Source organism: Heterocephalus glaber, unplaced genomic scaffold (genome assembly GCF_053883595.1).
Source record: "Heterocephalus glaber isolate CG9 unplaced genomic scaffold, H.glaber_assembly_v1.0 deba00001479, whole genome shotgun sequence".
Classification (NCBI taxonomy): domain Eukaryota; kingdom Metazoa; phylum Chordata; class Mammalia; order Rodentia; family Bathyergidae; genus Heterocephalus; species Heterocephalus glaber.
In genome coordinates, this window is record NW_028258316.1 from 13,849,451 (window position 1) to 13,867,203 (window position 17,753).

General features: G+C 43.8%; 1 long non-coding RNA gene across 1 annotated transcript in view; it reads right to left on the reverse strand.

Moving 5' to 3' along the window:
- Positions 1–258: 258 nt before the first annotated feature.
- Positions 259–17,753, reverse strand: part of LOC106009769 (uncharacterized) — a 28,580-nt gene continuing 11,085 nt past the window's right edge. The window contains exons 2-3 of the long non-coding RNA XR_015439853.1: positions 450–529; positions 259–329 (exon numbers count right to left, since the gene is read on the reverse strand). This is a non-coding gene — a long non-coding RNA (uncharacterized LOC106009769). The remainder of the gene's footprint in view (positions 330–449; positions 530–17,753) is intronic.

Sequence of the window (17,753 nt, forward strand, 5' to 3'; positions counted from 1 at the left end):
TCCAACCATGGACTTTTGTCAGATATTATTGTACTTTATATTTATTGATTTTGACAATGGCTTCATAATTGTGTAGGAAAATGTCCTTGTTCTTAGGAAATATGTGCTAAAGATTTTAGGAGTAAAGAACCATGATACCAGCAATGTTTCAGAAAAACAAAGTGTGTGTGTATGTGTGTGTGTGTGTGTGTGTTTATGTGCATACATGCACACAGAAATAAAGCAACTGTGACAAAATTAAGGAATCTAAACAAAGGATGGATGAGTACAGCATTTATTACATCGTTCTTCCAATTTGTCTGCATATCTGGATTCTTCAAAATAAAGAGCTAAGGAGAAATGGAGGCAAAGTCATGTCAATCTCTAAAAAAATTCAATGAGATAACATATATAATACATTTGGCACACAGAAGATGTTCAATGAAACAGTATTAAAGAATAATATTTACTTAAAATCAAATGAGGGCCAGGGATTTAGCTCAGTGGTGCCACCTCCTGCCTCACAAGCATAAGGTCCCAAGTTTGATCCCTGGTACCAAAAAAGAAAAATCAAATGAGTAAAACTTTAGAAAACATCATTTATTATTCATTCAATAAACGTGCCCTGATTAGCACCTCATATGTGCAAGGGCTGTGCTATAAGATAGGGAGGAGAAAGACACACTCCTTTCTCATGGGGCGCTCTTAAAACAGTGGGAGAAGACAAATGAGCAGATAATTACAACACAGGATAAATACAGGAGAAGGGAAAGTGAGACTTGGCAAAGGAATGACAAATTACATCAGAATTAAGATCAAGAACTCAGGGCCTGGTGTTCACTTCCTGATTGCAGAGATCAGTAGCCAGCAGTTTGGACCTGAATTTCTGGGTGCCCTAATCAACCCAACACCAGGCCACCTGAGAAGTAGTGAGCCCTGGCCTGAGAAGTCCAGACTGCAGCTGAGATGAACCCCTGCTGGGGATGCTGGAGCCAGAATTCCTACACTGGGGGCCCTGGGGGCCAGAATTCCTAAGTTGGTTCCCGAGCTGGGGATGCTGGCCCTGAATGACAACAGCCTTGCCTGGTCTCCAGCCACACTGGCCTTGTTGTTCCTATTCTCACACAACACTTTCGACACCCATATCCAGGGCCATTTCCCCACACATGCAGCCCTCAGTGGAGGGTCCTCTTGTCCAGTTGAATTCTGGCTCCCACAGGTCACGGGCTATCCCATAAGACTGCCCCCTAACCAGGCCAGGGATTTAGCTCAGTGGTTTTGCCGCCTGCTGTGCAAGCACAAGGACCCGAGTTCGATCCCGGTACCAAAAAAAAAAAAAGAAATCACCATAAGACTGCCCCCACTTAGGACAGCAATCAGAGGTAACAGGCTGTCACAGTCACCAGGACTTGTGACTGACTGGCTATAGATGAGAACTCCCTCTACCCCCTCCCTTGGGCTCAATTAATTGGCTACCGCAGCTCTCAGAACTCAGGGGAGCACTAGGCTTACATTTACACAGTTCTTCATGAGGGGTACAGATGAAGAAATACACAGGACAAGGTTGGGAAGGGCCCCAGGTGCGGGAGCTTCTGCTCCTGAGGAGTTGAGAATGTTACCCTCAAGATACGTGGGTGTGTTCCCTAACCCAGAAGGCCTGGGAAGCCCATGGCTCAAGGATTTCCATGGAGCTGTCATCACAGAGGCATGATTGACTATGGAGCCCCTTTCCTTTCTTTGAAGAATAGATGGGGCCGAAAGCTACAAGCTGATAATTAGACTCCATATTTCTCCTGGCTGATCCCCACCTGGGAGCCAACCAAAAGTTACCTCCTTAGAACAAAACACACTTCTAACACCCAGGAAATTCCAAGGGATTTAGAAGCTCAGTGTCAAAGGCCAAACATTAGAACAAATCTTTTCCCAGGGCCTGAGAACAGAGACCAGTATGTGTATGCCAAGCACCCACACAACTCACTTGGCACCTGCTACGCTCTGGCCTTCTTTTCCTCATAGCTCTCCTTCAATTGTAAATAACTCATCTTTATAAAAGTATTTGTCCCTAAAGAATGGCGATCATCAAGAAATCAAAAAATAACAAATGCTAGTATGGCTGCAGTGAAAAAAAGAACCCTCTACCTTACTGGTGAGAATGCAAACTAGTACAACCACTATGGAAATCAGTTAAAAAATTAAAGTTACGGGCCGGGGATTTAACTCAGTGGTTTCACCGACTGCCTCACAAGCGCAGGTACCTGAGTTCGATCCCTGGTACCAAAAAATAAAAATTAAAAAAAAATTAAAGTTAGAAATTCTATATGATTCAGCTATTCCCCTTCTAGGTATCTTTCCCAAAGAGCTAAAGACATCACACTACAGCAATGCATGCATACCAGTGTTTATAGCAACACAACTCATAATAGCTAAATCCTGGAAGCAGCCTGTATACCCATCAACGGCCTATTTGATAAAGAAAATGTGGTATCTATATATAATGGAATACTATTCAGCTATAGGGAAGGACAAATTAGAGACATTTGTGGGAAAATGGATACACCTGGGAAATATAATGCTGAGTGAAACAAATCAGACACAGAAGCTTAAGTAACATACAGTATCTCTCCTTTGAGTGAGGCAAGGTATAAACAAAGAGCACAACAATATATGGACAGAAGGAGACAAGAGGATAAACCTCTTGCAAACGGGAAGGAGTCCAAGAGAGCGTGAGTGAGAGGAGAGGGAGGGGAAGGGGAGGTAAAGAGAATAAAGATATGCCATGTACAGGAAACTAATAACCTCACTGAATGTACATCATATCATGTGATAAGGTTAATAATATCTACAAGAATGAAAATGGAGGAAAGGGGATTTAGAGGAGGGAAACAGGAGGGAAGGAGATTTTAAAAATAGGAACCAAGCTGCATTATGTACACCTACCCACTCCCCAAGATGATTGTAAACTGCATGTACTGCAAACACATACTAATAAAAAATTATGCAGCAGGGCTGGGGATTTAGCTCAGTGGCACCATGCCTGCCTTGCAAGCACAAGGTCCTGAGTTTGATCACTGGTATCAGAAAAAAAAATTATGCAGCAAGGCAAGTAAAACAACTATCTGTTCCTGAGCCGGCCACAGTGGCACATGTCTGAGACCCTAAATACTTGGGAGGATAACACTGGGGGATGTAGCTCAATGCAGAGTATACAAAAGATTTCTCTTCCTGTCAGATGTCCTCTAGGCTCTAGTGGAGCAGATCCTGCCTCTGCCCTAGTCCTGCTGGGCTCCAGCACCTGCACAGGCTGGCACAACAACTACTCAATAAGCATCTCTAGGGAGTGGCTGGTCCCAGAGTCAGTGTGGGCTCCCAGAAGCAGTGATGGGAAAGGGACACATCTTTAAAATGTACCAGGCTCTGTGCTGGGTAGTTCACCCTTACCTCGTTCATTTCTCAAAGCATCTTGAGATGCAGACTCATTTTACAAAGGAGGTAAGGAAGCAAGACAGTACCCATCTTGTTGAAGGAAAGGCAAGTGTCAGCTGAGCCATGGTTCAAATGCACGTATGGCTGGTTTTAGAGCCTGACTCTTTTCCATTTTGGAGGACCAGTGATTGATCGACACAAATTCCCCCTCACGCCTGTTCTCATGCCAGATGCTTTTCCACAGGCATTTTGGCTGCATCGCTGGAATTCATGATAATTATGACAGCCACAGCAACTGTAGCCACATTGATTAAAAAAAATCTTCAAGCAACTGCTCACAGCCTTTATCTTTCCTGCTCCTGTAACTGGTCAATGAATACAGAAGTAATTTCTGATGCATGTTTTTGTACTTAGAAAGTGGGATTTTGGATACATTTTCCCTTTGCTTTTCAAGCCCACGAGTTTTTTTGTTTTTGCAAGCTAGACATTTTTAAGTTTTAATTCAAATTGTTCAGTTTGTCAAAACTTTATTCTGTGATTTTTTTTTTTTTTAACAAATCACAGAAACTATAGAACAGAAGCCCAGCACGGTGGTGCACACCTTTTATCCCAGCATGGATGAAGTTGAGGAAGGAGGATTGCTATAAGTTCGAGACCAGCCTAGGCTTCAAAGTAAGTGCAAGACCAGCCTAGACTATCTAGAAAGACCCTGTCTCATAAATAAAACAAACAAAAAACTATAGAACTGACTCAGTTTTCTTATAGTCTCTTCATTCATTCATTTGTTCATTCATTTAAGTATTTGATCCATTGCTGAGGAGGTAGAAATTGAGTGTTTAGGGTTTTTATTTTTTTCAAATGGCCTAGTTAATTTGATCATCTTCTTTGCCTGCCTGTAACTTAAAGGAGACCTTACTGCTGAAAAATCCCGAGTCCCTCCCACTGGTGTTCATTCTACAAGCAGCACTGGTGGCCAAGGAGCCCACAAGAAAGGCTACTTATTCCAGAAAGAAGCTAGAAACCCCTGGTGAGATCTCAACTCTGGCCCTTCTCTCAGGATGGCCTTGGACAGGTCCCTTCCCCTCTTGGCATCTTACTTTGAGCTTACTATTGGGGGAAAAGAGGAGGAACAAAGTGATCTTTGGCACTGACAATTATTCTTCTGGACGATTCCTAAAGAATTCTTGCATCAAAGAGAAATGCACATTAAAATAACACTGAGATATCTTTGATTTCCACCCATCAGACTAGCAAGTGTTGGAAAGATTGATATTACTCATTGTTGGCAAAGCGGGGAAATTCCTTTTTAAAACTGAAGTTGGCTGCTGGTAGGAGTGTAAATTGATGTCATTTTTTGGAGAATAATTTGGTTGCATCGTCTGAGTGTAAAATACACTTAGTCTTGGACTCACCAATTCCACTTCGAGGAATTCGGAGACGTGGGGAATGGTTTACACATCCATGGTTCATCACTTCTGAGTTGGATAAATAAACAATAGTGAAATGTAGCAAGCAGGGCTTAAATTCTGGCTTTTCCTCTCCTAGCTGTGTGACATTGAGCAAGTTGCTTAACTGCTCCATAGATGAGTTTTCACATCATCAAAAACAGAATGATGATATGATCTAATTACATGCTGTCATGAGGATTAAATGAGAGAATATTCATACTTAATCCTTGCAACAGTGCCTGGCACATAGTAAGTGTACCCAAAATATTAGCTATTTTATTCATGACATATTTTGGGGAAAATTTTAAGTCTATTGGGGGTCTCTTCAATAGAATGATGGGTGTTGTTTAGGTTCTTTGGGAGTTATGAAGTTCTATAGGGGTCTTCTAGGGCTATTTTGCAACTGTAGAGGCTATTGCAAAGTGGTAACAAGGCAAGCATTTTTGCCTATCACACTGATTTTTATCCCCAAAATGTCCAATTTAAGAGGTGATTCCAAACATCACATTATTGTCCTATAGACAATAATCCATGTTGTATTGATTACCAATTTTCTTTCAGCTTTTTTGTTTTGTTTTGTTTTGTTTTGTTTTGGTACCGGGGAGCGAATTCAGGTCCTTGCGCTTGCGCAGCAGGCAGCGAAACCACTGAGCTAAATCCCCAGCCCTCAGCTTTTTTTTTTATAGAACCCAGGGCCTTCACACTGAGCTACATAACCAGCCCCTTTTTCTTTCTTTTTTTTTTTTTTTAGTTTGAGAGAGGGTACTACTAAATTGCTTGGGCTAGGCTCAAACTTGTGATCTTCCTGCCTTAGCCTCCCAGTGTCCTGAGATTACAGGCATGTGTCACCGTGTCTGGCTCTATTTCTGTTGTTTTGTTTTGTTTATGGTACCAGGGATTGAACTCAGGATCTTGCACTTTCAAGGCAGGCTCAGCATCACTGAGCGAAATCCCTGGCCCTCTATTTCTCTATTCTTGATTGCCTATGTACGTCTGTTTTCACATTCTCCTTTGAATTAGTTATAATATGCTACTTGTTACTTCATTAAATACTTAGCTGAATAAAATCTTTGACAAATCTTGCTGTTTGAATATGAAGTGTCCACCAAACACTCATATATTGGTATCTTGATTCCTAAAGCAACAATGTTCAAAGGTGGGAACTAGAGAGGTAATTGGACCATGAGGATGCTAACACCATCAATGGATGAATCCATGGGTCATGGCTAAACAGATTAGCGGTAGGTGGGGCCCAGTGGAAGGACGTAGGTGGGGGGGTGTGGTGTCATCTTGTGTCTAGGTCCCTCCTCCCTCTCTCTCCTTCTCAGATGCCATGTAGTAAGCATCTTTCCTCCACCAGGCCCTTCCACCATGATGTTTTTTCCTTGGAGCCAGATGACCATGGACTGAAACTCTGAAACCGTGAGCCAAAATAAACCTTTGCCCTTTAAATTGTTTTTCTCAGATTTTGTTTTTGTTTTTGTTTCTTTGGTAGCGGGGATGCAACTCGGGTCCTTTCGCTTGTGCAGCAGGAGGCGAAACCACTGAGCTAAATCCCTGGCCCTTTTTCTCAGATTTTGGTCACAGCAATGGAAACATGAAAAGTGCTTGTTTTGTTTTTGTATAAGAGTTATGATTTCACTTTTTAAAAAAACTGTAATGGTATTTCTGAAATAATCCTATCTTCATTGTAAAGATCTCTGTCTTTGTATTTTTTAGAAAAAAATCTGAAATTATGACCAATAAATGTTTATGAAGGATATCTTGGGGAGGGGGGCAGATAACATTCATTTGACTTTCACTCTTTTCCTTGTATGTTTTATATTGTCCAAACTTTTTTCCCCCCTGAGGATTGAAAAAACCCAGGGCCTCACACAGCCTAAGCACTTTACCACTGAGCTATGTTCCTAGTTCCTGTGTGATAGAGTTCTCTACCAGACAAAATGGCCCCAATGGTCCTACATTCTAAAATGGCTCCGTTCCTAAAATGGTTCCCGATTACAGAAATGAGCCACTTCGGAAAAGTAAAACCTACCCCCTCCGGAGAAGCAAAACCCAACTTGTTGCTCCACCCTGCTACCCAGGCGATCCTCCCCTTCCAATCACCTGGCGTCCCCTTGCTCAACTCTCAGGATACGCTCCCTACTGCACCACCCTATATAAACCTCACCCCAGTCAGTCTCGCCCTCTCTCGCCATTGTTGGAGGTAGATCAGCAGCTCCTTTTCCAATAAAGCCCTGCCTCGAGTGCTCCTGTTTTGCCTTGTTTTCTTTCACTGTGTAAGCATTTTTACGCTGGTTACTGTTTCATGCACCTTAAAAGAAAGAAATAACCAAGTCCTGTTTTCCTTTTTAAAAGACAAGGCAAGGGCTGGGGATTTAGCTCAGTGGTTTTGCCGCCTGCTGCTCAAGCGCAAGGACCTGAGTTCGATCCCCGGTACAAAAAAAAAAAAAAAAAAGACAAGGCAAGAGGCTCTTCCACTAAAACTAGTGTTGAGGGATCAAATGTGAGCAGCTCTCAAGCTGTGGATCCTGTTTATTGATGTAAGGGACCCACTCCCCAGGAAGAGGGCAGGGCAGCTTAATTCCCACCACCCCTCAGACCTATTTTTCCTGACAGAACGAAGTCAGGCATAAAGCAATCAAAAGTAGCAAAGCCTCTTTGATCTGGAGCTGGTCAATAAATTCAGCCCCAAAAATGTCATCTATTCTGATTCTCTCTTTCTAACAAGGGGAAAACAGAGGCCTAAGGAGGGAAGAGAGCCCACAAAGGAATTTGGCGGTCACTCTAATATAGAATGCCAGTGTCCAGGGTCTCACCACACTGGGCTGATGGTGAAGGGCTTCGAAAGTCAAGCCAGGGAGATCAGCCAGAGAAATGTGTGACTTGAAATTCTCTGAGCAAGCTATATCCTTTCTTCCTCCCAGTATTGAGGATTGAACCCAGGGCCTTTGCACTGAGCTGCATGCTCAGCCCTTTGTATTTTTAATTTTGAGATAGAGTCTCACTAAGTCACTAAGTCACTAAGTTGCCCAGGCTGAGCTTGAACTTTCCATCCTCCTGCTTCAGCCTCCCTGATAGCTTTGATTACAGGTATATCCCACCAATCCTGGGCTAAGAAAGCTGCATCCATTTTGTGTGAGTGTGTGTGTGGTACCAGGGATCTAACTCAGGACCTTGTGCTTGTGAAGCAGGCGTGGTTCCACTGAACTAAATGCCCTGCACTAAGCTGCATCCATATTAAAGATACTGCAGTCCTTGACTGACTAGAAGAACATCATGATCAGGGAGCAATAGAATGTAGGTTGAAAGCCAAAGTGATCTTGGACTATCTTAGCCCCTTTAATGGCCAATCACTTTAACTCTGTGTCTGAACTAACATCCTCATGACTAATAGATGAACCTCTCAGAGTGTATCACTGAGCTTAGCAAACCTCTAGCTTCCATGAACCCTAAAGGTAAGAATGCTGTAAGATAACACCTGAAACCTCAAAGAGATTTCTCCACTTTTCTGTGGCCTGCCTACCTGATGCTCCCACCAGTGCAACTGGTAAATGTGCTCATTTATGTCCTTTTTTTTAAAGGAGGAGTTTATTTGGGCTCATGGTTTTAGGCCATGGTCAGCTGGCTCCAAGGCAGAAACAGCATGGCAGAGGGGCCATGGAGGAGGAAAAGGTGCTCGGCCCCTGGTGGCCAGGAAGCAGAGGGGAGCAGGGGACAAGAATCTACCCTTCCAGCAAACTGGGGTCACCCTAGCACTGAACCCCAGTCTCCTAGCCAATGCTCTGTATTGGTCCAAACATGAAGGACACCCAAGGCCAACTGAGATGATCAGCCAGAGATGCTCAGTGTGTCTGGGCCAGAGAGGGCCAAGCTGGGTATGGTGGGGCGTGCCTATAATCCCAGCACTGTGGGAGGCTGAGGCAAGACTATCACAAGTGTGAGTCCAGCCTGGGCAACTTAGCCACTCAAGGAAACCTCGTTTAAACAAACAAACAAACAAACAAATGGCCGGAGATGTAGCTCAGTACAAAGGCCTTGGGTTCCATCCCCAGTAATGCAAATAATGAAATGAAAACCAAGGTCAGGGCTGTACTTTAGGAGAAGTTCTCACACAGAGCAGTGAGCCCTAGAGCACACTCATTTGGGGACAAAGCTAGAAAGGAGGCCACTTTTAAGACATAGTGCTCTACTGGGCCTTTAACAAAACCACCTTTGCAAAGTAGCCTATCATGAAGTTGCATCTGAGAGGGAAACGGACTCCTCTTTTTTGTTTGGGGAAAATCATGGTCAGCAGACTCTTGTTATGCACAGGGAGGTGGAAATCCCCCTTGAAATGGAGAAGTTTAGAAAAGAAAGCAGCAGAATAGAAAAGCTGAGTTTGTGATGTTAACAGGCTTTTCTTGGGGCTGCAGATTGCCTGGCTGGAGGCTCCTCTTCTTGGGGTCCCTCCCAGAATCGGAGGAGAAAGGTGGCCCCTGAAACTGAAGAGGCCAGCAGACAATTCCAGTTCAGTCTGAAATTCCTCTTCATTATGGGAAGTATTCCCCAGGCTGGATGCCCCACATCTCACAATTTTTGACATTTTAATGAATTAACCACACTATTGTCAGCTAGTGTAGTTGTTAATACTTTCCTGCAAGTCTATGCACCTTTAGTAACTTAGATGTGTTTTTCAAGAACATTTATAGGGGTGTGTCAAGTTTTCTCAATTGAACAACTTCATTTTTTACGGAAATCAACATCATTTCCAAAAATTTATACAAGAGAAACAAAACAGTATGATTAAGTTCTAGCTGGATACTGTTGCCTACTCATTGTTAGAAAGGGAAGTCGGGCATGGTGTTAGAAAACTTTTAAAGGTCTATTAGAAACAAGTTGAGCCCTTCCTTGATTTAATCAGAAGGAATGAAAGACAATTGAAAATGGAATAAGAATCTCATTAGATGGTTCGGTTACTTACAGCCTTTGTGTGAAAAAGCTAAAATTAGCTGCGGTCTGCCACTGATACTAGCCAGTCAGGGTCTGCTGTCCTGCCTATTGGCTGAGTGACGTTGGGAAAGTTCCTCAACCTGTCTGAGCTTCTGATTCCTCATCTGCAAAATGCATATGTTGACAGGACCTCCCTCCTATGCTTCTGGTAGAAGCAGTGATGTGGGTGGGGTACGTGAGGTGGTTAACCTAAGCTGTACTCTTGGACCGGAGAGAATGGAAAGAACAGTAACGATGCTATCAGAAAGGCTCTGGTAAAATCCTGAAACCTGAATCTGCTGGTATTAGATTTGGAGCTTTGGGGAAATGGGCAGAGTCTGGGTCTTTGCCTGTGTAAAGAGGTACAGACAGACAGACAGACCAACCAGCCAGGCTGCATGATCAGGAGAGTTCAACCGCAACAGCTGGATCTGTGGCAATGGAGGCATCCCTGGGATTCTCAGAAATGTCAAAGAAATGAAACTGGGGCTGGAGGTTCAGTGGCAGTGCACTTGTCTAGCATGTAACAGACCCTAGATTCTGCCCCCAGCACCACACACACACACACATACACACACACATGCACGCATGGTGAATGAAGATAGTAGGTTTCAGTACTCATGCAGGATGCAATCTGTGACAGCACTAATTGACTATAAAAGTGAAGACAGGGCTGGGGATTTAGCTCAGTGGTTCCGATGCCTGTTTCAGAAGCACAAGGTCCTGAGTGCGATTCCTGGTACCAAAAAAAAAAACAACTCAAGACAGGTCTCTAAATGCCAGAAAATTTGAGAATCCTAAGAGATGACTATGACAATTATGATTCTCTATTATTTTGTTTCTTTGAAGATTGAAGCCAGGGCTTCATACTGAGCTGCATCCCCAGCCCTTTTTAAATGTTATTTTAGATAAGATCTAAATTGCCCAAGCTGCCTCAGCCTCCTGAGTAGCTGGGATTACAAGCTAGTAGCTGTGCACCATCACGCCTGGCTGTCCTCTATTTTACAAGCAAGGAAAGGAGATGCTACAATATTAGGTGTTTGCTAGAAAATTCCTATGAGACTTATACTCCAGGCCTTTACTCATTTCAATATTTCAATGAAGGTTCTGAAATGCTTACTCATATCTGAACCTTAAGTCAGGGAAAGGGCCAGGGTAAATACACATATAAAAATATGAGTAAGATAAGATTTGTAAAGGAATAAAGATAATGTGATCATGCTATGTAACAGGAAAAAAGCATGTCAAAGCTATGTCTTTCCATAGGTGAACTCATACACATGAAGGCTTTGAAACAGAGCCGGCAGAGTTATCTGTTGGATAGAGTGGGGCAGGGAAAGGAGGCCTCCAACCTCACCTGTTGTCTTGGGTGGTACAATAATAATTATACATTCCTATATTACTTGAGTTATTTAAAAAAAAGAAATGACTCCTATAGGCCACATTGGCTCCCTCCCCCAACTCACATTGAGTTGAAGTCCTAACTCCCAGTACCGGGAGATAGAGTGTCTTTAAAGAAGTAAATTAAGGGGCTGGGGATTTAGCTCAGTGGTTCTGCCTCCTGCCTCAAAAGTGCAAGGTCCCAAGTTTGATCCCCAGTACCAAAAAAAAAAGAAGAAAGAGGGCCTTCCATAATATGACTGGGTTCTGTAAGGCATAGAAGGAGAGAAAAAGAAAAACTTGCAGCAAGGACAGGCTTTATTTAAGATAAAGACCTGAGAGGGGCCATTGGCTCTCAAGTGCCCAAAGCAGCTGTCTCTTAGAGTAAGGATTTATAAGGTGTTACAGGGAATGAGGGAGTTAGGGGCCTGCCAGTCTCGGGATCAGGTCTTTGAGACCGTGGTCTCGTGTTGGCACAAAGTTTCCTGATCCAGAATCTGAACACCCCTTGATTGGTATGTTTTGCACAGTAACCAGATTTAATGGGCTTCATAATTATGGAGCACAGAAGATGTGGGAAAGGGTCACAACTCATGGGAAAATGTCCCCTAGCTTTTCCCATTGGCGACCTTATGGTTTATATCTAGATGTCCCCCAAAGCCTCATACGTTCATAAGTGGGAGTTTGGGGAGGTGATTGGATCATGGGGTGTGATTTGATGAGTGTATAGCTGAATGTGATGGTGAGAGGTGAAGCGTAGTTGGAGGAGGTGGGTCGCTGGGGGTGTGGCCTGAAGGGTCTCTCCTTCCTTCCTCCTTAATTGTTCTGTTTCCTGCCTGCCATGCTATGAACTCTTTCCTGTGATGCCCCTCTGCCATGCTGCCCTGCCATGGAGCTAGCTGACTGTGAACTGGAACCTCTACAAACTGTGAGCCAAAATAAACCTTTCTTCCTTAGAGCTGTGGGTACTGGGTATTGTGTCTCAGTGATGAGAAAGTAAGACACCTTATAAGTGCAGTTTAGGACACAGAGACATATGGGAGGAAACCACGTGAAGAAGGGATTGTGGGACCCTCCTTCCTCCTCTTTGCTTTCCAGTCATGAGGTGAGTGGTTTTGCTCCTGCCGTGTGATGGTGCTTTCTCACCACAGGCCCAAAGCAACAGGGCCAAGTAATCATGGACTGGAACCTTCAAAACTGTGAGTTGAAATAATTGTCTCAGGCATTTTGTTATAGTGATGGAAAGCTGACTAACACACCTCATAAATGAATACAACAACCAGGTTAAGTTGAGGTCTTCCAGGGGCTCCAATCATAGTGAGAGAAGCAATGATGAGGAGGCACCATAGTGAAGTATTCTACCTACTATAATACCAGGAAAGCCAGGGAAGGGAAGCAAAATGCAAAACCAAGGTGAGGGTGGGAGGATATTAGAAGACCTGACACGTATCATGGTAGCTTTTGAGCTGAGCCTTGAAGGATAGATAGTGAATAAGAACAGGCTGGGCAGGGGAGTGGAGTGATGGAATGAGAACTGTTTCTGGAGCAAATATTCAAACTGAAGTGAATTTCTGTCCTGTGCCACATTAAAACAGGAGTGGTGGCCCACACTTGTAGTCCAAGCTACTTGAGAGGCTGAGGCAAGAGAATCAAGGCTGGGTATGTAGCTCCCTGGGTTCAATGCCCAGTGCTGCAGAACAAACAAGCAAACAGACATTCAAGTGTAATTTTCCGGAGCACAGAAGATGTAGTAGAGATGCAGCTGGAAGTGTTTGTTGGAAGTATTTGTCAGCTCTTGCTAATGGCTACTGGCCGTCATGGAGGGTTTCCAAGCAGAGGAGTAACATAAGCACATTTGTTTAAAAAAGGATCACTCTGACAGTCCAGAGAAAGGAGTTGGGCAATGGCCCAAGAGCCTTTCAGCCAGGCACAGTGGCACATGCCTGTAATCCCAGCACTTGGGAGGCTGAGGCAGGAGGATTGCCATGAACTCAAGACCAGCCTGGGATACATAGCAAGTCCAAGGCCAGCCTACTACATCGCGACACCCTGTCTGAAAAAGCAAAAAACAAAACCAACCAAAAAAGAGCCTTTCAGGTGCACAGAAATGTTTTGTTTCACATATCTAGTTACTTTTTCAAAAGTAATCAACTTCCAATAATGAATAAGCTATAATTATAAATATAATTATAATTATAATATTTAAAGTATATTATTTATAATTACCTTTTCAATAAGTTAACACAGTGATTCAATAGAATTTTATTAATGTAATTTTTATACAGACATTATAAATATTAATAAATTAGTAGAGCTCATAAAATTTGAAATTTTTGAAAAACTTTTAACAAGTGGTATGAGGTGAATTGTGCTCCCTCTCAAAAGGTATGTTCAAGTCCTAACTTCTGGCCCCGTGAATTTGACTTTATTTTTTTGTGTGTGTGTTTTTTGTGTTTTGTTTTGTCTTTTGGTACCAGGGATCAAACTCGGGACTTTGAGCTTGCAAGGCAGGTGGCAGAACCACTGAGCTAAATCCTGGCCCAGAAACAGGGTTTTTGCAGAAGCAGCTTAAAATGTAAACTAAGCTGTTGTCACACTGGAGTAGGCTGGGCCCTTAATCCGGGTGCCTGGTAAGCAGCGCAGCAGAGACATGCCCAGGGAGAAGGTGGCTGTGCCATGATGACACAGGCGGAGATGGGAGTGATGCAGCCTCAAGCCAAGGAATGGCCAGGATGGACAGCCACCCCGGAAGCTAGAGGGGGGCGGTCTCAGGCAGCCCCCAGCCCCGCTCATCCCTTGGTTTCTCACTTCTAGCCTGACTGTGGGATGGTGCATTCCTGTTATCTTAAACCACAGAGTTTGTGGCGCTCCATCACAGCAGCCCTAGGAAATGAGCATCACAAGGAACCTACACTCCTGCCTAGCAACAGTGGGCTGGAGCCCTGTACAGGCATCCCTTGGGGTGAGTCTCTAGCCAGGTGGCATCAATCCTTTTGAGATGCAGAGGTTATAGCAAAGATCTAGAGGAAAAGTAGGTCTAATGCCATAGCTATGGGGGTGAGAAAATAAGACTCATGGGGACTCAGTGGTGGGTTGGCTGGTGAGACCTCTGACAAGAGCTCTGCAGGAACATGGGACATAGGACACCCGAGGAAAACCATGTGTCCCTGGGCATGATGTGTCTTTGGAGTTGGCAGAAATGCACTTATTCCTCTTTGTTCTTAGAAATAGTTCCCTGTTTTATTTAAGGAGAGAAATTAATACTTATTATCTATTGTATCTGTGTATCATTGTGATGAAGCAGGTTGTATTCGTCAACTTTCCCACTGCTGGGACAAAGTGTCTGACACCTGCAACTTAAAAGAGAGATTTAATTTGGTTCATGGTTTCAGAAGGTTCAGTCCAAGGCAGAAGCATCATAGTGGAAGGGCCTGGCAGAGCTCACCTCATGGCAGCCAGGAAGGAGAGCAAGAAGGGAGGACCCTTCCCAGTTATATCACACGGGAGTAGGGTGATTCTTGTTTTTTGGTTTGGGGGCTTTTTTTTGTACCGGGGATCAAACTCGGGACCTTGTGCCTGTGAGGAAGGGTGGATTCTTAATCCAGTGTGCCTAGCTTCTTTTAACCAGGCCTCACCCCTGAACACAAGACTTTTAGGGGATTTTTTAGATTTAAATCATAACACAGAAACGCTGAGGGTTTCTGTGTTGTCCCATTTAATTCTCCCATAGCCATATGAAAAATCCCCACTGTATAAATGAGAACTTTGAAGCTCAGAAAGCTTATGTGACTTAGATTTGTAAGAACTTTTGAGGGGGGTGGTATAGCTTGGTGGTAGAGCACTTGTCTATCATTTGTAAGGCCCTGGATTCAAACCCCAGCATCATGCACCAAAAGAGGCACTAATATTTATGCAGTGACTATGAAATGCCAAGCCCTGAGCTGGGACTGACAGACATGCAATACTGAATGAGGCAGGTGCTATTTTTATCCCCACACTATGTTTCCCACCACTGAGATGAGGACACCATGGGGAAGAGCTTTACCCAAGTTACTGACTGCTGCAGGCCGATGAGGAAAGCAGCAGTCTGTATTTTTGCCTGGACCCAAAGTCCTTATTCTAAAAGGAGATAGGAGCTTGTTGGTTAAAAAGCCTTTTATCTTTTCCTTCCTTCATTCACTGACAAATACACTTGATGTTACACCCATTGTGAAGAGAAGGCAACCAGATGTAGCTGAGGGAACCCTGACCCAGGCACTGAGAGTCCTGGGCTCTAGTCTAGCCTGAGCCTCAGTGTCTACATCCATGAAATGCAGGGGTTCTTCTGCCTGATCTCCTAGGTCCCTTCTTGTGCCAAGAATCTATAATTTCACAATTCTGCCACCTTGGAAAGAAGTCATTGATTATTAACAGCTTGTAACCAGTTTCCTGATATCTCAGGAAATGGTAGAGCCAGAATTTTAATCCAAGTCTATCTCACTCCAAAAGCTTCTCTACCTCCTCTTGGAGAGCGAAAAGGAGTTAATCAAGAGGTTAAGGAATACCTCTGCCAAACCTGGGACCTATCTAGTAAAAGACAGGGTGCTGTGGCTGCAGAGCTGGCCTTGTGCGGGCCTGCTGCGCCCTCTTGTGGAAGACTTCAGAAATGCTCTGCTCCTCTGGGGCTTCCAGGTTTATATTGTTTTTTGTTGTTTGTCTGTTTGTTTTTTCCAGTACTGAGTATCAAACTCAAGACCTCCCACATGCAACATCCCCAGCCCTTTTTTATTCTGAGACAAGGTCTCGCTAAATTGCCCAGGCTGGTCTTGAACTTGTGACCCTCTTGCTTCAGCCTGCTGAGAGGCTGGAATTACAGATGTGTGCCACCACACCAGGCTAGGTTTTCCATTTTGCTTCCCAAACAGATGCAGGGACAGTGCAAGTAGTAAGTGGTTTTCTCAGTAATTTTGGGAAACCAGTGACTCCCCGATATTGTCGTACAACAAATACCACTAGAAGGCATTACTGACTTCGCCATAAAGCCCACTTGCCCTGGGTTCAGTTTTGGATGAAACAAGCGATTTTGTTTTTTTATTTTACACCTTGTTCTACTTATGCCACTTATGAAGCACCGAACTCACAGGAAATGGCACTTTTCCTCCTTGGCTCAGGGTGGAGAAGGTCAGGCGTTAAAGATGCCTATGTATTTATAAACCTATAAATAAACATATAGGCAGGAAGAAATTCTCCTCCCTTCCTATAGCTTTTTCTCTCGTCTCTGGAGAGGAATGAGATTTTGGCCAAGACCATGGGATGAGGGAGAAAGACTTAAACACAATAATTCATTAAAATTAGGTCTATCTGCATTCAAGTGTCATTTGTCATAGTAGCACAGATGCTGCACTCTGGGGAGTCTAACTCAGCTAAGTACTCAACTGTACTGAGGCTCAGCTCAGACTCAACCTTGAAGGTGCATTGTGGGTCTCCTTCAGGAGGCAGCTGGCCCCTGGCTGGGGAGAGAGGGGCAGGGGCTGGGAAATGAGGATCTGGGGCTATGGAGAAAGAGGGTTTCACACACATTTCACACCGATAAACCATGCCACATCTATTTTACACAGGAAGAGATTGAGGCCTGGGGAGATGAAAAAGGTGACCCAGGTCTCAGAGCTAATCAGTTGTAGAGTTGGAATTTAAGTCTTGAGAAGGCAATGGATCAGGAACCCATTTAGTCCAGCTTGGCCCATTTTGGGCCAGTCTGCTCATATCTTGGATTTTGGTTTTCTTAATTGACATAACAGGAACCTAGTTAAAAAGGTGTCTGTCCAGGGAGGGGGAAGAACCTACTCAAGGTCACACAGGTGTGTTAAATCTCCACCTTGAGCCCTCTCGGTTCAGTGCTTAACTGACCATGTTTATACCTAGAAGTGTTTGTGAGCAGTGTCAGGCTTCTAAAATGTCATCACCTATTTACACAGTGGTTAAGGTGTCTGTTGTACAAGCCAAATCGCTCAAGGCTTGAAGACATTCCAAGACTTGGGGATTTTGTCGTTGCTGCAATTGTACTTGTAGTGGTAAAATAGATACAATGTCACTCTTAGCATTTTAGCCTTTTTTATGTGTATAAGTTAGCTGCATTAGGTACATACACATTGTTGTGTGACCATCACTATTACCCCTCTTCAGAACTTTTTCCTCATCTCAAACTGAAACTCCATACCTATTACACAATGACTGTCCACTCCCTTGCCCCTCAACTCCTGGGAAGCACCTTGTTTTTTTTGGTGACTATGTATTTGCATACATTAGAGACCACAGGCAAGTGGAATCATGCAGTGTTTGTCCTTTTGTGTCTGGCTTCTTTCACTGGCATGATGTCTTCCAGGTTCATCCATGGTGTGGCATGTGTCAGAATCTCCTTCATTTTTAAGGCTAAATAGTATCCCATTTAATGTATAGTAGTCATCCATTCATCTCTAGAGGGAAATGTGGGTTGCATCCACGTTCCCTATCTTGTAGGGTCATTGTGAAGACTGAATTGGGGACAGTGCTTCAAGAAGTACCCAGTTATGCACT